Source organism: Peromyscus californicus, unplaced genomic scaffold, assembly GCF_007827085.1.
Source record: "Peromyscus californicus insignis strain IS unplaced genomic scaffold, ASM782708v3 Scaffold_4__1_contigs__length_199733344, whole genome shotgun sequence".
Classification (NCBI taxonomy): Eukaryota; Metazoa; Chordata; class Mammalia; order Rodentia; family Cricetidae; genus Peromyscus; species Peromyscus californicus.
The window spans coordinates 90,936,318-90,963,001 of record NW_026294562.1 but is presented as its reverse complement, the minus strand read 5'-3'; the positions used below and the strand labels follow the sequence as shown (position 1 = coordinate 90,963,001).

Below are 26,684 nucleotides of genomic sequence, written 5' to 3'. Positions count from 1 at the left end.
GCGGCAGGCCCCGCCCCACCCGGCCCCGGCGGCATGACGTCACCGAGGCCCCACCCCTCCGGAGCGAGTTCGGTCCTGGCGTTCATTTCATTCCTGTCCTCATTCCGCACATTCTTCGCATCGCTCGCGCCGCGCCGCGCCGCCCGAGCCGAGCCGAGCCTCCGCGGCCCCGCCGCCCGCCGCGGGCGCCCCCCAGCACTTCGCACAGTCGCTTCCAGCCCGCGGGGAGTCCGCGCGCCGGGGCCCGGGCCCGGGGCGGCCGCGGCGGGGCGCAGGCCATGCGCTGACCCCCCAGCGCGCAGCGTCGCCCGAGCGCGGGCAGCTGCCCCGGCGCGCCCTGCCTGTCCCGGGAGCCGGCGAGGCCGGCCTGGGACGGCCCGGCGCGGGAGCACCGCGGGGAGTACCGGCTGGAGCAGCGCAGGGGCGACGGCCCAGCGCCCCGAAGTTTGCCGCGCCCGCTTGGGCGGCCGAGGTAAGTTGCGCGCGGGGCGGACGCGGGGGCGCGGGCTGCCTAGGCGTCACCGCGATCGGCGCTTTGTGTGCGGCTCCCGGGGCTCTCGGAGGGGAGCGGCCGCGCCGCCCTTCAAGTTGGGCCGCAGCCCCGCGCGGCAACAGGCGGCTCCGCTCCGCTCTTCTGCGCGCCCCTCTCTCCCCGCGTTCCTCTCTCTCCCGCGCTCTTCGCTCCTTGTCCTGGAAGCGCGGAATTCCGCGCGATCGCGGGTGGGGAGAGCGTCCGGCGCGCAGTCTACAGCCTGCAGCTCGGCGACTCCCCCGGCGCCCGGCCCCTTCGGGGTCCGCGCCGACCCGGGCTCCTCCTCCCCGGAGATGAAAGAGGGCTCTCTCGCCCTTGCCGCCTCTCCAGCGCTGCCGCCGCCGCCGCCAACGCCGCTCCAGTGCACATTCAAGTGGAAAATTTTCAGGAGTCAGCAGAAACATTGTGTCCAAAAAAGACTGAGTCGCAGTTACCACCAAACCCGGGAGCCGACTCTCCCTGGAAAACTTCCCCTCGGTAGGAAATACTGGGGGATTTGTTTGTTTATTGGAGGAGAAACGATCCCCAGGAGGGCAGAAAAATCTGGGGACACTTTTAGCCTTTGTTTGCGGCAGCACCACTTGTTTTCGAAGTCCAGAGGCTCGTTTGAAAGAAAGTTGAACTTCTAGGAGTTTCTTTTTTCCTTTTTAAATGTATTTTTTTTAAAACCAAAGCTACATTCTAAGTTGAAAACAATGAGGGGCTCGCATTTATCTTCCCACGAAAATAAAACCCAGACCACAGTTTTCCTCTCTTTTTAATCGTCTTTCTTTTTAAAGATTTGAAGTTGAATGGTGTCACCCGTATAAAAATATTTATGAAACAATGAAATACCAGCCACCAGCGTTTCTCAGGAGGCTTGTTAAGTTCTTAGAAGCTGTCTGTGATTTACAGAAATGCAAATTGATCTCAGTCAGCGCTGGAAACTTACAGATATTCCAGGAATCGGGAGCGTAGAAAGGCCGGGTTTTAAAATAGCGCATTTGAAAGGAGCCGAGGTCCTTGGAGCAAAAAGGTCTGTAAATATGATCAGATTTCAAAATAGTGAAAGGAAAATATTTCAATTCGTACAGATAATGCAAAGTAACAGAACTCGATCTCCTCTCCGCCTTGTGGCCTGGATTCGTTCTGGAAGTTTAGGTGCTCTGGTGGCTTAGGGTGTGCTAAGTACCTGCAGGTGGTTCCCCGGGTGGACAGATCCTTCCCGTTAGGGAGCCGCGATCTACCCGGAGTCAAGGGGTGGCTTGTCTGTGCAAGCCTGAGCTCTTGGGTGGGGGCTAATCTGCCTTGAGACTGGGGCTGGAAATAGTCCTCAGGCTGCACAGACTGCCAGGGGCTTCCGCCTTTCAGCTTAGTATGCGCTTTTCTGTGAATAGCAGGATCTTTGGGCCCAGACACATCTGAATGCTTATAAGGGTCCGACTTAGATCCAACTTTGGTAAGAATCTTTCCTCTTTAGAAGGAAACAGTAGAGCCAGTTAGAGCACGGTTCTGAGAAAGACAAATGCGTTTAGTTGAACCTTTGTCAAAAGCAGGGTTTTAAATTGTTGATGATTTTAAGGGGGAAAGGCGTATTTTTCTAATCTCTGTATTTCCATAAATGGTCACAAGATATTTTTGTGTAGTATTTCTTTGAATGTGCAACTGTGCTGGACTCTAAGGTTTCAGGTTTTCAACAGTTTGCAATTCTTTTATTTGTTGTTGGTATAAAAAAATGAACTGATAAGCTGTCTCCGTTACTGGGTCTTGCTGATGTCCTCAGTAAACCATTTTATTTTCAGTTTAATGGCAAGTATTGTTGAAACTGCAGACTTAGGGAAATATTAGAATACTTTTTATTTTTTTAAACAAGTTTGAAACAAAGCCAGAGAGACACTTTGCCTTTACAAAAGAGTTAAAAAAGGGGGGGGGGCAGAATCTTTGTGTGAGTTCCTCCTTCCTAGGATTCTTTATAAACTCTAGAGAACACTCTGGGATTATTGGAGATTTTGTACAAGCAAAGGCCAGTATTTATGTATATAGTTAGTGACCTTTAATCTGAAGCAGGCGGACATCCTAGCGTAGTAGTCTGACCCAGGCTGCAGGAACTCTGAATGAGTAACTCGCTTCTCCTGTGGGACAGTGTCTGCTTCCCACACAGCACTGTGAAATGGGGAGGGTGGGCTTGCAAGGGTCACCTGGTGGGGAGTCAGCTTCCTGCCCCTCCTGCTTCCCCCCCACTTGCTGCATACAGCTGGAATTATATGTTCACTTTGGGTGCTGGCATCTTCTGATTAGGGAAGAAGATAGAAAACTAAGAGAAAAACGTATTTTAGTTCAGTAGTACATAACCAGTTTTGATTTTAGTTGGTTCTGATAGACACAGAAGCAAATGTAAGAAGGCATATCTTCATGGGACTATCTGGGGAGGAATATCCGTGGTATCACTGGTGTCTAGACTGTGTTTGGCAACATATTGTCAGTGGACACGTATATAACAAGAGCAGTTACAAGAATGGAGACCCCAAGCATGAGACGGGCCATTAGCAGCATTAGGGAGTTGCCTGCTTTGGAAATGGATAGATCCTCTCCGCCCCCAATCCATGGCGGGTTGTAAGAGAAGAGCCTGAACATCTGTAGGATTGTTTTCCCTCTTTAATCTCATGTGTTACGGGTTAATTGTGAGGGAGCATAATTACACTGCTCGCAAATGGAAATTGTGATGGTGTTTTCTCCCTCCAGAGGTCCGTACAGATAACCGTGTATGATCGGTGGGCTTAAAAATGATGACCATGAGCCCCTCACTTCGAAGCTACCATTTTTTTGCTACTTCATTCTGTTCTCCAATAAAGGGAGTGTGAAAGCAGAAAAAAAGTATATGTTTCTGAGTAAGAGCTGTGCAGAATCTGTTGAGTGATAAAACTTTGAGTAGGGTCTGCGCCCCCCTCCCCCAGGTTTAGGCCAGTGCTCACTCCAGCTTCCCCCCCCCCCCCCAACTGCAAGAAAACACCGTTTTATTGTTAATCAAGGCAGGCCCAGCTTCTCTTTCAGAGTTTGGTGACTGGAATTGCAGGCTGCTTATGCCCTACTTCTGAACTCAGCAAGAAAAATACATTGTTGCTCACCCACATTGATCAACATAGGTTGTGCTTGGCTGTCTGGGCATTGGTGTTAGCTGCTGTCATGTTTTGTAGCTTCGTGTTGCCTTTTCTTAGCTGTAGAGACTTTTAGCTCATCTTAATTTTTAAGTTAGAACCTAAATCATGTAGTATTGATATGCTTTGTTTCGTATTCATTAAAGTATAAGATCAAGCAATCAGGTCTGTCCTTAGCACCGTCTCAGGGCTGGGCTGTTTGATTTAGACCTGTCGTGTGGCAGCTATGGTGCATATCTGAACAGGGTATTCCACCCTGCTGGCTTCCAGGGCCTAGTGTGTAATGCTGGAATATTTGGGTCTTCGTTTTTTGGAGGATTTTTATTTAGTTTCAAAGCTGTGAACCTAGTTGCCAGTCCTTCGAGGCTCTCTTTTATGGGTTTCCTTAATGCTGTCTCATGTTTGAACTTGAGGTTGAAATGTGATCATTTCTTCAGAAATGTTCAGTCTTTGCAGTGGGGCAGAATAGGAGAATCTTGTAATGTGTATTTTTTTACTTGCTCCAAGTGAATGGTAAGCCTTGGTTTTGCAGGGCAGGGATTGGGTCAGTGTTTCCCACAGGATGGGTTACTCTCAGATCCCAAGTTCCCATTTTGTTCACTTCTGCAGTTGGGTGTCTCAGGATGGTTTCCTCAGTCTAGGGGTGGGGGATAATAGGTCTCTCTTCTGATTGGACAATGGGAGTGTTCTCCAGAGAAGCTGTCTTTTCAGTTTTGTGGCAGTCCAAGGGAGGATTGTGCATCCACCCACCCCCATTTCAAGCTGGTATTTGTTATCCTAGTGCTTTCTACCTCCTTTCCATATTCACTTTAGTTTTTCAAGGCTCTTTACTATGATTTCATTAGCTTTTTTTTTTTCTCTTTCTGAAGCAGGTCCTATATAGCTGATTTTCAGTTTACTGTGTAGTTGAGGATGATCCTGAACTCATGATCCTCTTGCTCTGCTGCTCAAATGCTGGGATTACAGGCTGGATTACACCATTACACCATTCTGGGTTTATACCTTTGCTTGGGATTAAACCCTGGGCCTCACCAATGATAGGCAACTCCTGTAACAACTGAGCCATATAGTCAACCCTGTATTAACTTTTTCTTTTTTTTGGTTTTCAAGACAGGGTTTCTCTGTGTAGCCTTGCGCCTTTCCTGGAACTCACTCTGTAGTCCAGGCTGGCCCCAACTCACAGAGATCCGCCTGGCTCTGCCTCCCGAGTGCTGGGATTAAAGGCGTGCGCCACCACCGCCCGGCTTTTTTTTTTTTTTTTTTTTTTTTTGAGATAGGGTTTCTCTGTGTAGCTTTGGAGCGTTTCCTGGGACTCACTCTGTAGCCCAGGCTGGCCTCGAACTGACCGAGATACACCTGCTTCTGCCTCCCGAGTGCTGGAATTAAAGGCGTGCGCCACCACCGCCCGGCCCTGTTTAACTCTTTTTAATTAGGAAGAGAGGGTGTTGGAAACGAGCTTAGACTTAAATGTGAACTAATTTACTGATGAAGAGGTTAAGCATCCACCTCTGCAGGGGGACGTTCTGGGGACTTCTAGGATCTGGCAGCTTTATATGTACATGCAAAAGATGACTGTGGCACTGAGCTCTTACAATACAGGACAGTACTGATAGATAAACTGAAAAACGGCTGCTAATGGTGGGAAATGTTGATTATGTGAGAACATACTGAACTTATATTCTCTGGCATGAACTTTTTAAAAAAAATACATAAACTGTACTGCCTTTTAAAAATATAGGCACAGCTTTCTAATTATCATAATTCAGTTCAGCTTTGCTCTTGGATGGAGTTCAAGCGTAATCTCAATTTAACTTGAAAGGATTTTTTTTTTTAATCTGAGAATGTTTAAGAAAATTTGAGAAGTTCGTCCAAGACTGTTTTGCCCACTTAGGTTTGGAGATGGTGGTGGCCAGAGGAAACCAGGACCCGTTTGCAGTAGTTCTGCTGTGAGTACTGAGAGAGCCTTCTGCCTCCATTTTTTGCTTTGAATCACCTGGAGGACCCGCGTATTAGGCAGTTTTTGTGTCACCTGATGCTCCAGCTGCAGAGTTCTCACTGCAAACCAGTGTCTTGTCTTTAATGTGTAGCCAATTCGATAAAAAGAATATTTTATGATCATCTGCAAAGACAGGAAAATCTCTAGGAAAATAGGAAGACACCTAGAATGCTTATGAATTCACTTGACAAAAGACCTGGTCAGTCTTTCATGCCAACCCAGCCTTTGGAAGGTGATACCTGTTTGTCTTCCTGACACCTTGACTTCCTGATGGCTTTGACAGCATCCTTCCCAGGGCCTCATCTCCTGCTGTTTTTCTATGACCTTACTATCGTTCTCAAGCAAGATGAAGTTGATGGAGAAAGGATGACTTAGCTGGCCGATTCCTACTGCCGAAGAGCATGGAGAACCTGTGCAAACCGAATGACTTCATTTGCTCGGGCTCTGGTGAACTGAATTCACTTCCATGGTGGTGGAATAAAAGGAGCCAAGCGTTTTAAATAGCCACTCCCCGAGGCCTGCCTGGCCCAAGTGTTTTTTTTTTTTTTTTTGTTTTTTTTTTTTGTTTTTTTTTTTTGAGAAAAACGCATTGTCTGCTCTTGCACTAGCTGGGAGCCTGCCTGCTCACCCTCCCCCACCAGCCATGTTCCAATTCTGAAGTTGACATCTGCTTTTCTTGTTCACCTGATCTGTCCCCACTCACAAGCACATATGGAGCGCGCGTGCGCGCGCGCACACACACACACACACACACACACACACACACACACACACACACACGCATTCTGCAGGTAGCCCTTGTGTCTGACATGAAGTGTGTGTGGTGTGTGTTTCAAATCTCCACCGGGGGAAACACAAAAGCTAACAGCACAAAATAAACTGTAAACACCATAGCCGCCGACATGCCTCTGCTGCTGGGCTTCTGTCCCACGCCGGTGCTCTCTGGGCAGGCGAGCCTATTGTTGTGGCAGCAACAGGCAGCAGAAGTTGGGGCACCATATGGCCCATGAGGGCCTCAGATAAGCTGTCTAGTGAGTCAGCTTATCAATAGCACTTTGATATGCCTCATTTTCAGATCACCCATCACCCGGCCTGGGGTGTGCTGATGCCCAAACCATTGTGAGCCCACGTTTCCTTTGCCAGGATCCCTTTTGGTCCTTTCCCCTCTGGCTACCTCCTCATCTCAGAGCCTCTCGGAGATCATGGTGGTTGAAGTCAGTTCCCATCAGCTGAAGGGATGCTGGTACCATCCTAAAGTCCTCAGGTGTTGGCGTTGACAGGCTAGCAGAGAACAGGCTGTCAATGCTCCTTTCTTATTGGCGGAGCCAAGAGTCCCCCTAATTCAGAGCTGGCTTTTGTTTTAAGTACCGAGGAGATAACATTGCTGCTGTTTCTAGTCTGATAAGAGGCTCCTGTTATAGATCCAGAAAACCTCCTGAATTTTCTTTCACCTTCATCACCAAGCGCAAAAAATGATTGACATGTCTGTCTGGAAGGGCTACCCATGGTTTGGAAATGGGAAGTGGCTGCTTTTCATATACAGCAATTGTTAAGAAATGCATCTAGAATATTACTCAGGTGTCCAGAAAAAGCTGAGTCCAAGTCAGAATCACACCATTGGTGAGTGGCTGGAGCTGCAGGGCTCTGTGCACACAGTGGATGGTTTAGGAAGCTTGGCCGTGCACATGACCACTGATTTTTCAGCCCCTGGGCAGATGTTTTTGCCTCAGTTACACATGCCTGGGAAGCCAGGGTGAGAATACCCCATCACCTCCCACCTGTATGTGCACACCCACCCTTCAGGCCCTTCATCTGTTTTCACATTTTGACACTTGGATTTGTAATTGAGGGCATGAAGACCCATTTAGTGACTGATTCACAGTACTTCCTTCTGCTTCATGCCCAGGTCAGCCTCTCTACTCCTGCCTATACCATGAACACCAGCCATAGAGACTGAAGGGCTGGACTCCTTAGTGTTCTGATTCTAAAAGGCCTCTGAAGACGTCTGATCATGGGAGGGGACCGTGTTGCATTTGTTTCTCTCTTTTTAGCCTCTGCTGGAGTCAGGGTAAGTGGTGTCTCAGTTATTGTGAGGTTGTGTGTGCCTAGGCATTTAGAGAAATCTTCGTGGAATTAAAAAACAATGTGCACAAGCCTTTTAAAAATGGTTTATTATTATTGATTGTGTGTGTGCCATCTTACTGGCCCACCTTTTTGTACAAAAGAAGCAATAAAACAATCTGGACCATCCTCTCCATGTCTGGCTTCACCAACTCCTTGGAGAGTCCCCTAGCTGTTCGCAGATGTGATTCCCAGGGCTTCCTGAGCAGATTTCTGCTCTGGTTGCGGAGGTTCTGCTGTTTGAGCAGAGAAGGCTCTAGAGCCCCTCGAGCTGGAGCACTTCGGGGTCAGGAGGGTGAGAGCCCAGCAGCAGCAGCAGCAGCAGCAGCAACAGCAGCAGCAGCAGCAGCTCTGAATCAGACTCACAGGAACCAGGTGCTCAGCTCTGTCCTCATGCTTCTTCTCCATTCATCTGGGACAGTTGTGCGTGCCCCTGATCTTTATAGAGCTGCTGCTTGAAACACTGTGCCTTTAAACAGTGACAGCGACTTGGTGGTCAGGAAAAGGCAGCCAGTGAGCCGTCTCCAGGCCCCTCCAGGACAGATGCACAGAGAAGTAGTGAGGAGCTGGTGGGGAAGTATGTGTATCGAATTTCCTGAGTTCTAAAGGGCAAATCTTTATTTTATTATTTTCACTTTTGTGATGCTAAGCATCAACCACTCAAACTCACACACACACACTTACTCACTCACTCACTCACTTTATCTCTCTCTCATGTATTTCCGCTAACTTATATCCCCAGCCCAGGAGGTGTTTTTACTTTTAATTTTCTATCATATATCTCACTCATGCTGGCCTAGAACTCACTATGTAACCTGAGGATGACTTTGAACCAACAGCCCTGTTTCCATTTCCTGGGATAACGGGCATGCTTCAACATGCCTGGTTTGTGGTGCTGGCAACGGAGCCCTGCGCTCCCTGCAGACAGGCAGGCCCTCTACCAACTGAGCCTTGCGGCTCCAGGGGCTTGAGTGTTGTGGTGCTGGGGTGTGTGGGAATGGGAGGATCGTGGCAGGCCTGATCTTCCATGTGACTGAAGACACTCTTCAGAACCTGAGACAGTCGTCACAGAGGCAGTAGTAAGCACACCTAAGAATGTCACATTACTAGGGGTGAGATGGTGTGCAAAAGTCTGGACTTCGGTCATTCTGGGCTGTCTTGGCTACTGTGACCTTAAGCAAAGTATTTTTTGTTCTTGGGCTTTGGTCTTCATTTTGAGTTTCCTCCCCTCTCTTACCCCCTCCCCCCTTTTTAGGGCAGCATCAAGTCCCCTCTCCAGGGTTTCTCTGTGTAGTTTTGGCTGTTCTGGAACTAGCTCTGTAGAACAGGCTGGCCTCAAACTTGGAGCTCTGCTTGACTCTGCCTCTGAGTGCTGGGATTAAAAGTGTGCACCACAGCCGGGCACAGCAGGGTCTTTTTATATAGCCCAGTTTGGCCTGGAATTCGTGATCCTTCTGCCTCATCTTCTGGAATGCTTAAGATTACAGACTAGTACCACTGTGTCTGTCTGCCTACCTATCTGTAAATCTGGTGAGAAGGCCCCCACTGTACAGTGTAAAGTAAGTACTCACTAGAGTGTTGGACTAGAGGACCAGACTTTTTTTAGGAATTGCCGGGGGGTGGGGGGGGGGGTGGGGGGGGGTGGGGGGGGGGGTGTCAGCCTTCAGGGTCGTTTTGGAGACTAGCCAAGGCTGAGGTGGTTCCTCAGAAAACCAGGATCGTATGCAGGCAAGGCTGAAGCAGCCCTGCTGTCTCTGCCTTCCAAGCTTGGAAGCACACTCCCCTGTGCAGTGAGTGGAGGAATCAATCCATCAGTAAATACATGAGAGTTGAAGTTCCCTTTGCCAAGTAGTAAAAAAGAATTAAATGAAAATTCTTCAGAAAATATGTAATTTATATCTGTCTAAAAGAAAAGCCTTTTTGAGGCATCCATCCTGATTCTGAGCTTGGCGTCTACAAGTTCTTTTCTTTGCTGACTGTTGGAAGGGGCCTTTTCCTAGGGAGACAGTGCTCTGGGGGCTTGGACCTGCCTGGAACCCCGTGGGGTTCTGAGAGCACCTAGCCTTGGGAGGCAGAGAGGGTCCCTGTTCATGCCGAACTGCATTGCCCTTCTTGTAATTTTAATTTTTCAGACATGGTTTCACTAGTGTAGCTGTGGCTGGCCTGGAACTCACTATGTAGACCAGGCTAGCCTTGAAGTCACAAACTCTGCCTCCCCGTGCCTGGCCCTCTAGAGACTGCTTAAGGCAGGCTGCCTGCCTTCTGTTTCCTCACCTGGAAGATGGGCTGAGGCATTTTGGAGTGGCGGTTCCACATTGCAAGAGGGACTGCCCCTAGCTCCCTGGCTCTGTGCTCCCAAAGACCACAGACTGCCCCGTTGGTCTCTGCTCTAGTAAACTCCCCGTTTATTGTTTATTGGCGTCAGGTACATTTCACATGATAATTCAGGTACTTGTGGGGGCGGGGGGCGCAGCTTTTTTTCTCTTTTTATTTGCTGTTTGCATATTCAAGAGGACAGGACATTTGTTAGCCTAAGTGATGAATGCCTAATTCCAGGTATCCTGGATAAATGAGCCAACTCCTTGGAAGCCTACTTGCTTTTTTTTTTTCCTTCTTTTAAATTCTTTCACAATTTCATGTGGGTAGTTTTTTGAAGTCAGCTGTTCCTAACTGGTCCTGCTTTGCTCAGATTCTCAGTACAGTTCAGGGTGTGTCATTGACCCGGAGTTTTTAGCCATTCTGGCTGAACAGTTTGAGTAGTTAAAGCTTGCTCTGTGGGAGCCTGAGCCAGGGACCACCTGCATTTTATCGGCTTCCTTTCCTTATCTCCTAGGAAGCTGTGTGTGGAAGGGGGTGCTACTCAGTCAGGTTTCCCAGTCTGAAAAAGTTAAAACTGAAAATGTTGCAGAGAGGGAGAGGTGCTGGAGGGAAGTTTTTGGAGGTGAGCAGACTGACAGTCATCGAGATTTCAAAACTTGCCCCAGCCCCAGCCCCAGCCCCAGCCCCAGCCCCAGCCCCAGCCCCAGCCCCAGCCCCAGCCCCAGCCCCAGCAGCTTGCCAGAAAGCTAGTGTGTGTATACTTTCAGAGGTTAAGTTTTACAACGTGTGAGCTGTGTCTTCAAAGTAATGGACTCAGGATCTGGTCAGTGCACTGACTGGTGTCTGGTGTACCCGCTGCCAAAATTCTCATGAATTTTGGTGGTGGTTTAGGCGATTAATATTTAGACCTAATGAAAGGAGCTTCTATCTTGTTTGCCTGCTTTAGTGAAAGGAACAGGAAGAACCAGAGAGGGACCCATAGGAGTATTTCAGATGGAGCATATTGGGTTGAGTGTAGCCCAATGATAGAGCTCTGGCCCAGCATGTCCAAGGACCTGGGTTCATCCTAGCATAATCTGAGCCCTGGGAATGAGAAGCAGGCAGATCTCTTGTGAGTTCAAGGCCAGCCAGAGCTATATAATGATACTGTCTACAAACAAAGTATGGGAAACCTTTCACCTACTAAGTGCTAGTAATGTTACTGACTCCTGAATGGCAAATGCTCTATGTAGTTACTGATTAAATTTATATACATATTTACTTATTTGAGGCATGGTCTTATGTAGCCCAGGTTAGCATCAAACTTGCTCACTGTATAGCTAAGGATTAGCCTTGAGCTTCTGACCCACCCCCCTGTTTCCACCTCCTGTGCTAAGATGTAAGCCAGGGAACTGTGCCTGCTGGGCAAGCCCTCTACCGGCTGCTCTTAAACTTGAAGGCAGCTAATGCAATGAAGTCATGAAGGATCAAGTAGATGAAGTCACCCTGGAAGGCACATGGGGCTGCTTGCCCATCATGCCCAGTATGTAACTTGATGTAAGGTGGCGGGGAGGGAGGAGACTAAGCCATTTTGATTGACAGCCCAGTTTTCAGCCTCTGCTCTGAATGGTTTTCTTGGTTCATGGGGCCTTTCCTCTTCCCATGTCCTCCAGTCAGACCCTGATTGTCTTCCCCAGCACTGTGGCCACTGTTGAGAGTTTCTGACACTTGCTCAGCGTGGCTTGCCTTGGCACTCTGTTTTACTTTCAGAATGCCCCAGTTCATAGAACGTGCTATATGGCGTTTCTAATAGATTGGCTGACTCCCTGTTATTGGGCAGAAAGGAGAGTGTCTGGACAGGACGCCTGTGTGGCCTTTGGTCTTTAGCTTTGTGGTCTTGTGGGGAAGGAGCGAGGGCCGTTGGACTGCCAGTGCCTCCCTCTCTTCTTAGGAAGACTGCTGGTGTCCCACACACATGGGTGGGGGAGGTGGGGTGGAGTCTTAGAAACGTTTGGAAGAAATCTTTGGCCGAAACCACAAGTTAGTATGAATCATTCAGTCCTAGTGGGTCTTTTTGTTTGAGATAGGGTCTCAATGTGTGGTTTCGCTGGCCTGGAACTCTCTACGTAGATCCGACTGGCCTCTGAACTCACCGAGATCCACCTGCCTCTGCTTCCCGAGTGCTGGGATTAAAGGCGTTGGATCATCACAAGTGGCTCTGCCAGGGCTGCTCCAGCTGTGCTGTCCAGCTGTTCTATTCAGTTCAGTGTCTTTGAGGTTCCAAGGAGACTGGAGCCCAGGGGATGTGTCTTCATTGGGGTTGTTGACTGAGAGAGGGGCGTTGGAGGTACTCTAGGAGTTTGGGGCTTGGTCCCTTTGCTCCAGTGTGCTGGGAAGCCTCGGCTGTTGTTTCTTCTGTGGCCTTGGCACGTGCTGTGGATGGGACTCAAGGCCCCACACCGGCCAGGCAAGATCTTTGCCATGGAGTCATGCCCCTAGCCAGCCACAGGGCTTTTAGATCTACGATGATGTTGGGATGCCTGCCCCTGGAGCTGCTTGGGTGTGTGAGATGTCCAGGAGCCCACCACGTCCACACTGTCCCTCCAAAGCCAGCTCACCCCCTTGACCTTTTTAGTTGTGATAATTCCTGGGCTTCCCAGCAGGAATTGGGGGAGGTAGGGGAGGTAGGGACTGTTTTAAGCCGGTTCTTAAACACCAGTCATTTAAATGTAAATGCTCCTTTTGTAATTGAGGCCCAGGAAGCTCAGAGAGGTTTAGTAAGCTTTCCAAGGTCACACAGCCAGTTCTTAGATATGTAGGCTAACAAAGGGTTTAGGATTAACTCACCTGTCAGGTTTTATTGTGGAATTTGAATGAGTTAAGATAGGGTGCTGTGGAAACAAAGAGACTCCTATGTTAATGATTTTGCCTTGGAAAGGGGGTGGTGAACAATACTTATCTCTGGCAGTTCCATTTTCTCTATCTTGAGTATAAACGTTGCCAAGATCTTAAAGCAGTTGGGTGTGGCCCAGGGGAGCTTTCCATTTGTTTGGCAGGCAAAGAGCAAAGGTCAGCTCTAGCTTTTGACTTTAGTCTGCAGGACTGTGAGGACCTGGAACTGGCCATTGGAAGTGAGAGCAGCAGAGGGTCTGTCTGCTGCTTGTGTTTTGTAGGGGGAGGAACAAGTATGGTTGGGAAGCTGGGGACTGCTCTGCCCTGCTGGTCTCTGGAGGGGTCCCCTCAGTCCCCTGAAGGCTTCTTTATGCAAATAGATCCTGCTAGGATAGCACCCCCTCAGGTGACCCTGATTTCATTTCTTGATGGATTCCACCCTCCACCTTCCCACCAGACCATCACCTGCTTCTCAGAGGCTGAAGTTTGAGATGGGTTTGGGAACAGGTGGTATTTATCTTTGATACCTTGGTTGCTTTGAGAGAGAGAAATGTTGCAACTTGTTTCCTCTTCTCTCCCTAGGTGCTAGGTGGTGGTTGGGGTCCCTGGTCGCTGTCTCCCTCCCTCCCCTCCCCCGTTACAGCACCCTCCCTGTCCCTTTCTAGAAGCTTCAGCTTTGGAGCTTTGGTGTAACCCTCCATCAGCCTTTTTTACTATTGTGCTTCTTGCAAATTCACCTAGCAGGATGGCTTTGCAGTCAGACCTAGTTCCAGGCCCTTTCTACCAGTGACAGCATGACCTGGGCCAGGCACAATGTCATTCCCTGAGAAGTGGGGAAGCAAGTAGCGCTCGTGGGGGTGAGGCCCATGAGAACATAGACGGCCCTCAAGAAGCTTCCCGCTCTCTCCACCCCAGGTCTCAGTCCCGCCAAATGGAACCTTTCCCATTTGGCTCCTCTGCGGGAAGGGTGAGTTTCATGCTTCCCAACTCTCCTCTTTGCTGGACTTCCTGCTCTTGCCCTACCCCCTTCACCCTTTCTCCTTCCTTCCCTGTCTCTTTCCCCTTTTTTAAGACAATTATGTTGCTGTTAGCCTAGGCTAGCCTCAAGCTTACATCCTCCTGCCTCCGTCTCCTGAACTCTGGGGTTGCAGATTGCCAGGCCTGGCTTTTCTGTCTCGTGCACCCCCCCCCCCCAGGGACACACAGAGACACACAGACACACCACACAGGGGGAGAGAGACCGACACATACACATGGGAGGGGGAGAGGCAGAAACGCACACACACTCATGGAGACACACCCATGGAGACACACAGGGACACACACACCACACTCTCTCTCCTCACCAAAAATGGCCATGGGGAAAACACTCTCCCTCCTCCTACTGTACTGGAGTTCTTGGCTTATAGATCACAGCACTCCAAAGTGTTTTTGCAAAGACAACTAACTCGTCGTGATTTTCATCAGCCGCTGCACTGTGGAGAGTTTGGCTTCCGCCATCTGACTAATGTTTGGCCCCAGCAGCCTCATTGATCTTGAGGAATGCTGTTCCTTACCTGTGCCGTGGACATAGCTGTGGGCTTCTAGGTTATTTCAAGGATTGGCATGGTGCCTCCTAAACAGTGTGATTGTAATTAGGACTGTGGTCACCCTGGAGCTGAGTGCTGCCCGTCTGATCTGCTGTCAGACTTTCCTGTTTCTATTCTGTGTTAGATTTCCAGACTTTATGTCATGAGAAAGTGCAGCCTAGCAGAAGGCCGGGAACCCCCGAAGAGCCGTTTCCACTCAGCAGTAGTCCTCTCTTGGCCCCTCTCCTCCAACCCTGTCTTGAAGCACTTCTGGGTGCCATACTGGTTCATCTATGAAGGCTCTGTGTGTGTTCATACTGTGATTGCTTTTGAAAAACACAGCGTGGGGTGCGTGGGGCTGGAGAGATGGCTGTGTAGTTAAGAGTGCTTGATTGCGCTCTCAGTAGAGGACTGGAGTTCTGTTCCCAGTACCCCTTTCTGGCTTGTAATTCTAGTTCTAGGGGATCCTATGCCCTCTTGTGGCCTCTGCAGGCACATGCACCACCCCCCATAACGGACACAGACACACACACACACACACACACACACACACACACACACACACACTTAAACATTTAAAAAGACATCTTAAACCCCACCAATCTTAATATCACAATCATGCTGGCACCTTAATAATTGCTTAGCATTGCTACTGAGAGCGCCTCGATTGATTGCCTCATAAATGTTTTCTCTAGTTCATTTGTTCAAATCAGGGTCCAAGCCAGACCGACAGGTTAGGCTTGGTTGCTGTTTCTTAAAACTCTATAGGTTGGGGAGATGCCTGGGTGGGTAAAGTGCTTGCCACACGAGCAGTACCAGGACCTGAGTTCTGCTCTTTAGAAGCCACATACAGCTGGAGGAGGCAGCACAAGTGTCTGTAAACCCAGCCTTCCCACAGCGATGTGAGAGGTGGAGACAGCTAGCCTGGAGCACACACCAGTGAGCCCGGGCCCCTGCCTCAAACAAGAAGGTAAGGACTCCCTCCATGACGTGTGTGCGCTTGTACTTTACACATGAACTCTGTGTGTGTGGGGGGGGGGGGAGGGGGCACACCCCAGGGTTTTTTTCATTGTTGCCTCCATCTGGATTTTGCAGCTGAACTACATAGTACAGTTTATCATGCTCTCCGCTCCCTGCTGGATTTCAGCAACTGAGAGTTTAGACCTAGAAGCTCTTGAACCTTGAGTTTGATCTGTTTCCTGTTGGTTTAATTTTTTAAAAAAATTCTGTGTCTGTGTGTGCTCGTGTGTGGGTGTGTGTGCGTGAATGTCGGTGCCTGAGGAGGCTGGAGGCATTGGATCTTTTGGAGCTGGAGTTACAGGTGGTTGTGAGATGTCGATTGTGAGTAGGATTGCTAAGGCATCCCTCCATCCCCCAGTTGTTATTATTTTTTTTTGACACGCACAAAATGTCTGCTCTGTCTCACAGTGGGACCACAATTTGTTACGCTGGCTGCCTCTCTCTGGTATTTGATGAGGACTTTGCAAATGGCTACTCCATATTCCTACTCCATATCCTCTATTTCCGTTCCTTTTCCTTTGTTAGAATAGTTACAAAGATACTTTCCCCCACTGTTCAACCTCGTCTTCCAGTTAAAAGGAGGGAGGTGTTGCCACCAGCCCCAGGCCTTACTTAGGCAAGTGTCTGCCAGTCTGCTGTAGCCCGCCATGTTGTTGTTGTTTTGTGGTTTTAGGTTTTCAGATGTGTTTGAATCCATCCTTGTCCCTCGTTCATGCGTATTGCTGGCTGGCAGTGGTGGCTTCATTGCCTCCCTGTCTTTTTGTGGGGACCTTGTGTGTTTGAATCCATCCTTGTCCCTCGTTCATGCGTATTGCTGGCTGGCAGTGGTGGCTTCATTGCCTCCCTGTCTTTTTGTGGGGACCCTGTGCGTCCTCGATGCCTAGTCTCCTGTGCACTCTCAGGTTTACTGAAGTGTCTCTGCAGTTTCTGTCCCTTCTGTAGGAAGTAGTTTGACGTCACACTTGGTTTTAGCTACATCTCTGATACACTGTGCTCCCGTTTGGAAGTGGACCCCACCTACAGTATCTACTCCTTGATTCTTCTTAAGAATTTTCTATGTACATTTCCCTTGCCTGGCCCCCTCCCTTGGCTCTCATTCGCTCTTCCACATATCTGCTGGTCACCTTGTGTTTTTCCTGAAGAAAAACTTCCTAGAATGCCAGCACTTGGAAGACTGAGGTAGGAGGATGACCGTGAGACCTGCCTGGGTATATAATCAGCCCCCCCCCATTCCCCACGTTGAAGACTAACCATGACTGTGGCTCATGGTTTGCCTTCCCCATGTTTTTCTGTTAGGTGTCTCACCTCCTGTCTACCTAACCAAGGCACGATACCATGATACCCTCACTGTTAATGGTTTTTCACTCTTTTTGGGGCCCCCACTCAGCTCCCAAATAAACCACACAGGGCTTATTCTTAATTATGAATGCCTGGCCTTAGCTTGACTTGTTGCTTGACAGCTTTCCTTAACTTTAAATTATCCTGTTTACCTTTTGCCTTTGGGCTTTTACCTTTCTCTATTTCTGTATCCCTTTCTTTCTTTATTGCTGATGGTGTAGCTGGAGTAGCTGGCCCCTTGGGTCCTCTTCTTCTTCTTCTTCTTGCTCTTCCTTTTCTCCCAGATTTCTCCTTCTGTATATTCCCTCTGCCTGCCAGCCCCACCTATCCTTTCTCCTGCTTTGCTATTGACCGTTAGCTTTTTATTAGACCATCAGGTATTTTGGATAGGCACAGTAACACAGCTTCACAGAGTTAAACAAATGCAACATAAACAAAAGTAACACACCTTAAAATAATATTCTCCAACACTTCACTCCATGGTGATTGGGTCCTGCATACGGCAGGCTCTATTTGAAGATGCTACTAGGGTCATTTGCATACATATGTTCAGTAAATATTGGATTAAGTGATATGAACCCTCTGTTCAAAGTCTTTAAGATACAATATATTTAATGTTTTGGTCATTTAAGGAATTTATAACTAATATGTTATTTTTAATAGGTTAAGAAAAAGTTGACTTTGTCGTTCCCGGCAGATCTCTGTGGAACACAGCTATTGTTTTACCATTGTGGGAATACACACCCTATACGTCAAAAAATGAGTGTGCTTTTTGTCTGACAAGGCTACTACTAAATTTATTTTTAGTTATTCCTGCCTCTGCCTCTTGGGCACTTATGCCCATGTTGGTACATCACTTAGGCAGAAGACAGACAGAGGTGGCGGTGGCGAGAAGGCTCAGTTTTTCAAATACCAGCCATATTCTCTTTAGAAGTTCATTTGGCATTTGGGCTTTCAGCCTTAGCGGATACTTTCTTGTTTTGTTGGCCAAACAAAGCCCTGTGCAGTGCAGCACAGCCTAGAAACGGCGTGAGTGAGGAATTCCAAATTACTGTTGTCCTGACTCTACTGAGCTGACCTCCTGGCCTGGGAAACCATGATACACATTTATTGTTCCCCGCCCCGCCCCTCTGTGCTGTGAGTGCAGGATTGTGGGGCTTGTCTCCACACTTTGCTCCATGTGTACCCAGAGAAGGGGACGGAATCTTGTAATTCACAAGGCAGGCCTCTGAGCCTGCAGGAAAGCTCGGCGTCACAAAGGGAATTTTCCTCACTGTCCTGTGCCTTCCCAACACAGTGGAAGCTTCAGGAGGCAGTGCTGTGAGAGAGAACTCTGGATGGGAGCCACTGACGTCGTGTCTGTCAGTAACTCTGATGGAGGAGCCCTGCAGACGAGCGCCTGCCAGCCCCTGTACTTGGGCCTCCCCCAGTCCCCTAGTCTCCTCCACACTCCCCCCATCCCAGCCTGTGCCCGTGTCTTTCCTTCTTGCCCCTCTTTCCCTCTGTACCACCCAGCTTGTATGTAAATCTGTAAGTGCCTGTGGAAACCACTCTTGAGACTTGCCCTGTGCCTCTTGTACTGCCTTGGTGTTGGGGAGGGGACTCCAGGATCCATGGGTTATTGGGCATGGAGGTGAGAATTCCCCCCAGTGGACTTCTCTGTGATGAATAAACTCATGGAGGTCTTCATGGAGCGTCCAGAAATGCAAGGTCCCAGTACTATAACTAACAACTTTTCAATTTATTCTTTGATAGTTTCATACATCTATAATGTATTTTGATCATACGCATCCTCTGTGAGACCCTCTTAACACCCTTCATATTTCAGGGAACCCCCTCCTTCACCAACAAGCCTCTCCCTACTTTGATGGGTTTTTTTTTGACCCACTGAGTTTAATTAGGGTTACTTGCGTGAGTATAGGAGATTAGGAGGTGGGGTGCTATTCTTTTGCAGAAGTTGCTCATAAGTTCTGGACTGTGTGTTTGCTTGTGTATGTGTGTATGTGTGTGTGTGCATGGGTGTACAGATGTGTACCTCTCTGTGTGCACATGTGTGCCTGTGTGTGTGTGCAGAAGGAAAGTGAAGTCTGGTCCACATGAAAGGGAATAAAAGTGCAGTCGTCCTGCTTGCACAGTGGAGTCTTTATTACCCATTGCTCATTGGTCAGCTAGTCTCCTGGTCTCTCTCTCTGTTCCACCCAGCCATGTGCTTCAGCACATCTTGGGTATATGGAGTCTCAACCCCACACGGGCCTGAATTAAAATATTGCTGTGCTAAATCTATTTTTACACCTAGGGGAATGATATCTGAAAATAACCCTATCCCACCTGTTCTCCACTTTGGGGTAGTTGGGTTGATGTCAAGGCACACTCTGTGGATTAAACTCTGATCACCGGTTGCCATGTGATGATGTCCTTCACTCTGCCTGTCTCTGCCTGAAGAATGGTAACCTGGTGTCCTGTTTATTTTGCCGTGAATAGTCATTTGCACTGTAAGAATGGAGTGTGCCTTCAGGTTGGTTTTGAAGTTCCCCAGTCTTAGGGTCAGAAAGATATTAAAGGCAGTATCTTATCCATGAATCATGGGATGAGTCAGTTCCTGAAACCACTACAAGCCTCATAGTTCTTGGCTACAAGTAAAAGCAGGAAATCCAGGCTTCAACGACTTCCTTTCCCAGTCCCAGCCCCGGCTGTAGCGGTGGGGAGGTTCCGCTGCCTGCATGGGTGTCTGAGGAACAAAGGCTCTCAAGTCAATTTGCTGAAACTGTTTATAATTTGTGGTCTTGCTCTGAATCTCAGGCTGTATTGGCACTCCTTGATTTGCTGTGGAGCCCTGCACAGCCCAGCCCAAAAGGCACAGGCTGAGTCCCCAGAATCGCTGCTGCACACTCCAAACACATGGTGCCAGGGAGTCCTCAAACCTGAGGGCTCCGGAGCAGAGTTCTTTTGTTTATTCCCCTTGTGGGGGAGAGAGAGACTGGACACAGAAACACAGACACAGAACAGAGGGGCGAGGGAGAGAGGCGGACAAGCACTCTCCCTATGCTTGCACTCGTGCGCGCGCACAGACACACAGACACACAGACACACACACACAGACACACAGACACACACGCGCGCGCAAGCTCTCCCCTTGCAAAGTGGGGGAGGGGGAAGGGAGGTAGGCCTTTTTGCCCAAGCTCTGGCCCGTGTCCTGATTTTTCCTGCAGTCGACTTCCTAACGCCACAGTCTTTTGTGTGTTTTCCTTTTGCAGTGTTCCAGGCAGTCTTCCATTTGTTTCTTGCTAAACCACACTGTTTGGTGAACTCTCTTGAAGGAGTTAGGGAGAAACGTGCAGCAGCTGTCTCTGGGCGCCTCGGCTCTTTCTCTTTCTCTGCAGCCTTCTCTCTGCACAGCCAGAGCCATGGGGGTGCTGGGCAGGCTCGCTGTGGCTGTGTTAAGTTAGTGTGCTAGGACTTTATTCCCAAACTTCAGAAAGCCTTTGAGTAATGGGCTTGCCTTTTTCATCCTTCTCCTCTGATGATTGGTGTTGGTTGCAGATTTTGATTAAAAAAAAAAAAATGGACCTGAAGGAGTAGTCTGTCCTTGGAAATTCTGATTGGATTCTAAAATTAGAGTGGGTCAGCAGGCCAGTAAAAGCTACCGAGCAAGGGAAAAACCCTGAGACGTGGAGCGGCTCTGGAGCATCTTTAAGTGGGGACTGTTTGCAGCTCATCCCCAGCAGCCGCCCGGATTTTATTTATTTTTGGTGCTGGGGACCAGAACCCAGGACTTCCTGTTTAGCATGCAACCTAACATGCAGTTGAGAGGACCACCTTATGCTTTTTCTGTCACTTGTGTTTGGGGTGTGTAGATAATTTTTTGTCCAGATTGAAGGACTCTGATGGACTTTGAGAAAAACGGCTTATTTGATCTTAGAGGTTCCAGATACCAGCCTGGCACGTGACTCCCCCTTAATGTGGAAACCATTATGAAAATCTAGGAACGGTAGAGGGGCTTTTCCCTCAGGTTGCTTGGGTACTGAACTGAGATCCAATCCGTTGTTGTTATTACTGTTGTCTTGCATTGATTGGAAAATGTGCGCCCCCCCCCCCCCGTAGATTCAAGGCTGGCATTAGAGACCAAATCTTTGTATTGCTTACTGTCTGTGGACCTAGTTTTTCAGTGGGCCAGGAATTGATTCATTAATTAAAATCAATTTAAATGGATTTGTAAGCCTCCTGTAACAGATTATCGTATTAGCCACCTCACAGAGCAGCCCATGATCTGTGAGGAATGTGCTTGTTTCTTTAGGTGCAGTAGACACAGAAGATGGATTCTGAGAAGTCCAGTGGTGTTTGTCAGGATGGGGCCTGACCTATAACCTCTTTGCCAGACATCTTCCTAGCAGGAAATTATCCCTGATACTGCTCTGAGTGTTCCAGCTTTGTGTGTCTTGTATGTTTTGTATATGTTGTTTTTGTTTTTGGTATTTTTTTGGGTGTGTATCTTACATATTTTTTGGTCTCTTTTGTGTGTGTTGTCTGTTGTATGTTATGTTTTGTGTGTCATACTTTCATGTGTGATGTTTTGTGTGTCATGTTCATTTTGCACTGTGTGTGTATGTGTCCCTGTCCGAAGGCTTCTAGGACCTTTGGGTATACTAGTCGGGATCTGCTTCTCTCTAGGCAAGATTCTTTCTGAGAACCTTCGTCTAAAGAGACAGAGGAAGCAGAACCAGATTTCCCATTTGATAAGAAATGGTCCCTAACCAGCATGCAAGCTTAAAAGGTATCTGCCGGTCTGGCGGTGGAGTTACACTCCTTGGACGGATGATACAATGACGGGATGGACGCCCTTGTAAAACATGGGCTCACAGCAGGGTCGGGTTCCCTCAGCTGCTGTCATTCATGCCACTGTTTTTCGCAATCACACCTGACAGGTAGATGCTTTCAGTAGAAGACCAACCTTTCCTCTGATGTTAGGATCAAAGTGGCCACCTGACCCAGGCTGGGTTAACTCTGCTCTTGGGGCTTAAGGTAGAGTTCCCAGCTTCTTTGATGCTCACACAGTAGTGCTCAGGCAGATACTCTTCAGGCAGATGCTACCTGGGGAGTAGGTGTCTGACAGACACATGTGTTCAGAGAAGCATGGGTGAAGCTGGGTGGCCGAGGGGCAACACAGTGCTTGTGCAGAGGACCAGAAAGACCTTGGGAAGGCTGGCATTTCCTGGTGGTTTTCTGCTTCCTACTGCGTGTCTTTCAGGAGAGACTCAGGGTGTCTGGTAGACCCGTTGCCTCAAAGTGATCCTGTATCCTCTCCCTACCCCTTAGGTGAGCCCGGGTGGGTTCTGCTCATGGAAGCTGTCTGGTCAACAGAGTTGTGAGGAAATGTGTCCTGTGAGTGCCTTGGAAAGGCAGCTTCGTGAGTCAGCGCCTCCCCAAAACAGTTCTGTCTCTCCTTGTTCTCCACTTGCTCTGAGTGACATCCTTGAAGCCCCCCACGTATTTTCTTAACAACAAAGGTATTTGAACCTCACTGATACCCATTGCCAGTCTCCTGCCTCCCTTTCTTCTGCTTGTCCACACTGGGGGTTGAGGCTGTGTAGAGTGTGAGTCAGAGTATGCAGCAGGTGAAGACTTTTCCCAGCTGGCCTTGGGGCACCATAGAGTTCCGGTTAGCTGAGCAACTGAAGAGGTGAGCCAGGTGTGTCGTTAGACCTGAGTGTCCTGCCTGGTGGCCCCTCCCCTTTCTCTCCATCTCTGAGCAATGTGGAAGAAATGTTCTTTGGCAAGTGCTTGCCTGTGATCAATTGTAGAACTATGCGGAGCACATGCTGAGGCTTTCGTGTCAGAAAGTCTTGGAAATGAGTGAGTTTTACTAGATGAGGCACCCACAGCAAACGCCGCTTTCAAGGAGACCAGTAAGATCTTGAGGAGCCCGAGAGGAAAGTGGAGATAAACAGGGAGGAGGGTTCATAGGCACCAAAGACCTTCACTCTAGAGGCAGAGGCAGGTGGATCACTGAGTTTCAGGACAGCCTGGTGTACATAGTAAGTTCTAGGCCAGCCAAGGCTACATAGTGGGAGATTTAAACCTTTGACATAATGGAGTAAAAATCATTTATTCATTCACTTATTCATCCATTCATTCATTTTCTTGTGTTGGAGATTGAACTCAGGGTTTTGCTCATGCCGGATGTGTTTTCTTCTTCCTTGGCACACACATGCACACCCATGCACACCCGTGCACACAGACAGACAGGCAGGCAGACAGGCGAACACACACCCCACCTATCCCTAAAATATTTTTCAGAAGAGATTTAAAAACAACAACTCTAATATGGCTAGGCAGTGGTGGTGCACACCTTTAATCCCAGCACTTGGAGGCAGAGGCAGGCAGAATATGTAGTTAGTAGACATAAATTTGCCACACACACACACACACACACACACACACACACACACCCCTCTGTTGATGTCTTACAAATTTGAAACTGTTTAGTTTGGGCATGATTTGACATTGTGCTTTACCTGTTTTGCTCATGAAGTTTAGTTTTACATTTAAAAGTGGAAATATGTTTTGTATTGAGCCAGGCTGTGGTGGCGCACACCTTTAGTCCCAGCACTCAGGAGGCAGAGCCAGGCAGATCTCTGTGAGTTTGAGGCCAGCCTGGTCTACAGAGCGAGATCCAGGACAGGCACCAAAACTACACAGAAAAACCCTGTCTTGAAAAACCAAAAAAAAAAAAAAGGAACAAAAATCTAGATATGTTCTGAATTGAGTGTGGAGATGGGGGAGGCCGTAGGAAGAAGTTATTGGGTTCAGGGTGTGAGGCTCAGGCTGCTGTGTTTCTAGCCCGTTTAGTGCAAACCCAGCTGAGGCTTAGGCAGTGCTTTGCGGCATGCATAGCTTTTTTTTTTTTTTTTGTAAGTTAATTAATTTGTTCCTCACAGCAGCTTGGCGTCTTGTGTGTGTATGTGTGTGTGTGTGTGTGTTTGTGTGCTCACAGGTGTGTGCTTAGGTGCACATGGACTCCAGAGGTTAACATTGGGCATCTTCCTCAGTCACCCTCCATCTCATTCTCTGAGGCAGGGCTTCTCACTAAATTGGAACTTGGATTGGCCAGTGTGGCTTGCCAGGGAGGCCCCGTGAATTGCTCTTTTCTGCCTCTGCAGTGCGGGTGTTACACGTGTGTGCCGCAGCGCCTGGCTCTTTTAGGTAGGTACGAGGATTCACACTTAGGACTTCATGCTTGTGGGGTGAGGAAGACCTCTGCTGTGCTTTCTTCATTTGTCAGCTTTTGTGTGGGGAAATTGACCCGGGGTGGGGGGTGGGGGGTGGGGGATGGGGGGGTGGGGAGCGGGGGTGACGTTGAGCGAGAAGGGTCTGATGAAGATAAAGGGATCAGGTAGGTTTGGGCCGTACTGGAAAGCATAAGAAAGAGCTGGAACAGGCTCAGAGGATGATTTCTGTTGGTTTTCACAACAGACTCACCCAGGAGTGGGGGTGGGGACAGGGTGCTGTTCCAACTGTTCACATCTGATTTTCTAAGTCAGGATCTCCAGGGGTGAAACTTGGAAGCTTCAATGGTCTAAGGCCGGGTTATTGTGTGGCCTGCTTAATTCTGACCCCGTGTATCTCGTTATCTGGGTACCTGGCATAGAGTTTAGCTGCTTGACTTGTTCCCTTGGTTAGAAATGTAGACTCAGACACTACCTGACTGTGTCAAGTTCAGGTCTGTTGGATGCTTGATTGCCTCTTGCTGAGATTCCAGATGATCGGGGTGTATCGGGGTTAAAATTTAAGAGCCGTGCTGTCTAGAAAGTACTCCAGGGATGCTCCAGATGGAGAGCAGAGAGATAATACATGGCTCTTTCCAAATGTGTTGTTTCCTTGTATAATTTATCTGTGCACAAACTAATTATGAGTCAGGTTATCATTTCTCTTTGGGTCTGTGTGTACACTTAGACTTTCCTACTTTGACATGGACAGATGTCCTCTACATAAAATATGAGACCAGAATGTGCTTTACATAGTTGGATATGTATAGAATAGTTTTGGATGCTGTAAGGAGTGAGGTTGGGATCTAGACCTGATTGCTGGCCTCCCACAGAGGTGACATCTTCTCCCCACTGACTTCCTTTATGTGACTCTACACCAATTTCAGTATATTCTATTTTTGTTGTTGGTTAATTACTGTAGCTCTGTAATATATTTATTTAGTGTATGTGCATGCGTGGGTGTGTTTGTGTGTGTAGGCCAGAGGACAACCTGTTGAAGTAAGTCTCTTTTCTCCCCTGTGAGTCTTGAGGATTGAACTCAGGTTGTCGGGCTTGGCAGCAGGCTTTTTATTTTTTAACCAACTATCGAGCTATCTGGCTGGCTGGTGCTGCCAAGTATTTTAATATCTAACAGTTACTACTAATTTCTTTTAAGTTTACATTTACTTACTGAATTTTGGAAATTGCTTATTTGGGTAGAAGATTACAGAAGGTCTTTTATTTGTTTTGATTAGCCACTTCCTGCCTTTTTTTTCGAGACAGGATTTCTTTGTATAGCCTTGGCTGTCCTGGAACTCACTTTGTAGACCAGGCTGGCCTCGAACTCACAGAGATCTGCCTGCCTCTGCCTTCCTCCTGAGTGCTGGCCTTACCCCACCTTTTAAAGAAACGTTTGGTCTTCTCACTCCAATGTGTTAGTATTTCACTGTTTTGGTAACACGCACCCTTGCAATACATTATTTGAAAGCTTTGTCCTGTTTATTCCTTTCAGTAGCAGAAACTCATCACCGGACTTGCCCACTAGATTCCAGCCTCTCAGGAGACAGTCCTATGTGTGTTGTGTTTACCAGTGTGTGATTGCACATTATCTGGTGTAACAGGCTTTCTTTCAGGCCACCAACCAGCTCCCAAATCATGTCATGGAGACTTAATATTAGTTATGAATACTCAGCCTTATCTTAGGTCTTATTTTAATCTGTTTCTCTTTATTTTTGTTTGCCTTGAGGCTTTTTAAACTTTTTTTTCTTTTTGTATGTTTTGCTCTCCTTGCTTCTTGTATCTGTCTGTCTGGCTGCTGCCTGGCTTCTGGCCTGGGTGGGTCCCTGTCTTTCTTCCTCATTCTCTTCTTCTCTCTTCTCCTATTTTTCTGTCAGCTCACTAGCCCCCACATCCCTCTCCTGCCTAGCTATTGGCCATTCAGCCTTTTATTAGACCAATCAGGTGCCTTAGGCAGGCAAGGTGAAAAAAATGCAGCACATCTTTACATAGTTAAACAAATATGGCACAAATGTAACATATCCTTACATGTTAAACACATGCAGCATAAACAAATGTAACAGACACACCTTCACATAGTTAAAGTAATATTCTGCAGCACAAACAAATGTAACACATTTTTGCCCAGTTAAAATAATATTCCACAACAATCTGGTAACTCTCAAACTTAGTCTAATCATGATCCCTTTTCACCCAAGAAATTATTTCGTGCTCTGGGACTATAAGATGGGTGTGTAGATCAAACACTTGCTGATAAATGCTGAGAACATTGTTTTGCATAAATACATAGTACCAGATGATAGAGGTGAGACTAGAGAGATGGCTTAGCAGTTAAGAGCACTTACTATTCTTGAAGAGGACCTGGGCTTGCTTGGTTCCTAGCACGTACATGATGGCTCACAACTGCATACAGTTCCAGGGGATCTGATGCCCTCTGTCTTCTATGGGCACCTGCATATATGTGGCACACATCTCACATAACTTACATGTAATTAAAATATTTTTTTAAATGGCAGAAATATATTT

General features: G+C 48.1%; 1 protein-coding gene across 3 annotated transcripts in view; it reads left to right on the top strand.

Moving 5' to 3' along the window:
* Positions 1-301: 301 nt before the first annotated feature.
* Tead1 (TEA domain transcription factor 1) overlaps positions 302-26,684 on the top strand; it is a 238,811-nt gene continuing 212,428 nt past the window's right edge. Inside the window, exon 1 of one of the 3 annotated variants that reach the window (XM_052761369.1) lies at positions 302-472. The gene's annotated coding sequence lies outside the window, so the exon portion shown is untranslated. Of the gene's footprint in view, positions 473-902; positions 1,010-26,684 lie in introns of those variants that run through there. The other 2 variants (XM_052761370.1, XM_052761368.1) reach the window with 2 other exon arrangements.